The sequence below is a fragment of the Populus alba genome, chromosome 19 (genome assembly GCF_005239225.2).
Source record: "Populus alba chromosome 19, ASM523922v2, whole genome shotgun sequence".
In the NCBI taxonomy this organism is placed as follows: domain Eukaryota; kingdom Viridiplantae; phylum Streptophyta; class Magnoliopsida; order Malpighiales; family Salicaceae; genus Populus; species Populus alba.
In genome coordinates this window covers 8,306,294-8,308,327 of record NC_133302.1, presented here as the reverse complement: position 1 = coordinate 8,308,327, position 2,034 = coordinate 8,306,294, and positions in this window count along the sequence as shown.

Sequence of the window (2,034 nt, the reverse complement as noted above, 5' to 3'; positions counted from 1 at the left end):
TCTATTTAAGATATACATTGTTGTCTTTAAGGTTTTACTCCATAAAAATAAAAGTAGTTCATTGCTTTCTAACATACCCCTAACCATATCCATAATGTATGGTTTTTCCTTTTAGCAACACCATTCTGGTAAGGTATTCCTAGCATAGTATATTATGAAATGATACATTTTTATTATAAATAGTTAGCAAATGAACCCCCCTCCTTTTTTTCTTTTCAAATTCTGTGTATCTTCCATAATATTCACTACCTTTATAAGATCTTAATATATTTATCTTCTTTTCAAGTAGTCTCTTTACTTATTTCTTATAAGTCTTAAATGCATCTAATGTCTCACTTTTACTAAATAGATGGTAGAGATACGTGTATTTAATATGATTATCAATGAATGAGATAAAATATCTATGACAATTTAGATAATTGACACTAAATGGACCACAACTATCAATGTGTATGATTTTAAGAACTTCATTACTTTTTTTAGCACCTTTACTCGTCTAATTGGTTTGCCTTTCTTTTATGTAATCCACACAAGTAACAAAGTTAGAAAAGTCAAGAGTTTCGAGGAATCCTTCATTAACTAATCTTTTAATTCTCTCAATAGAAATATGTCATAATTTCTTATGTCATAAATAAAGGAGGACTCATCAATAATGGTATGCTTAGTGCCAATGTCTTTATATAAGGTTATGAGACTTTTTTCATGGGTTGGGTTTAATTTAAGTTTATATAATCCATTAAGAAAATACTCAAAACCTATGCTAACTTTATTATGAGAAATAATAAAAAAAAAAATTAAATTCAAAACATAGATATTTTCTAAAACAAGTCTACAAGTCTCCATGACCTCAATGTGTGAACACATCCCATTTCCTAAAGCCTTCTTCACTTCATGTCGGCCTCCTTAGATTTAGAAAGCCCTGCATAATATTGATAACATGAATTGTAGTACCTTAATCAATCCACCAAGTATTTCTTTTTAGAAGTCTATGAAATTATATTTATAACAGATAAGGGTAGTATAATCATCATTTTTTCAAGCCATTGTTTGTATTTTAGGTAATCTTTCATCATGTGTCCCTTTTTTCTTACAGAAGAAGCAAGCTACTAAATTGCTTGATCCAATATGTTTAGGTCATTTGAAAAGCACTTTACCCTTCTTCTTTCATTGTGCATTGTTAACTTGTTTTTCTTTATTTTATCTTTTCTTCATTTTATGAGTGACAGTTGCACCCTCATAATTTTCATGTTTCATCATCTTCTCCTCTTGTACACACATGGTTAAAAGATCATTAAGAATCATTTCTCTCTTAATGCATGTTATAAGAAATCTTGAATAGTCTATACTCCATAAAAAAAGGTGTTGAGTATCGAATGAATAAGAAAGGATTTATAAATGTCAATTTTTAGAGACTTAAGTTGAGAAACAACATCTCTCATTTCAACTATGCGTCCACACACACTTCTTGATTTGTGATGTTTTATCATAGACAACTTATTCATAAGGATGTTTTAGCCAATGCTTTATAAAAACTAATAAATTACTCTTCAATAGCCTTCATGTAGTCCTTAACCTTATTGCATTCAAGATTTAAGCCTATAATAATCTTGCCAATTAGGCCTTTATGAGTATCGTACTTAAACATTTGGATCACTCTCACCTTTCATGTGTCATTCTATCTATAGAACTTGATTGCGTTAGCAACTGTAATAACCATGAATTTAAATAACATTTAGAGATAACATAATAATATGAAAAACCATAATCATATTAAAATCAATTTAGATAATGATATATAATAGTTTTTATAATTATAATTTAAAAAACACAAGCTCTTAAAAAATAATTATATATAAAATCTAGTGCAAAATACAAATACTATTTAACTAACTAAATGATTTTTTTTATTAGACTAAAAACAAAAACTATCAACAATATCAAAAGGTCTCCAAGTCCCTATCTTGTTGGGTTGTTTTTTTTTTTTTTTTATTTATTATTATTTTTATTTTTAAAATAACCAATAAACCTCAAGAA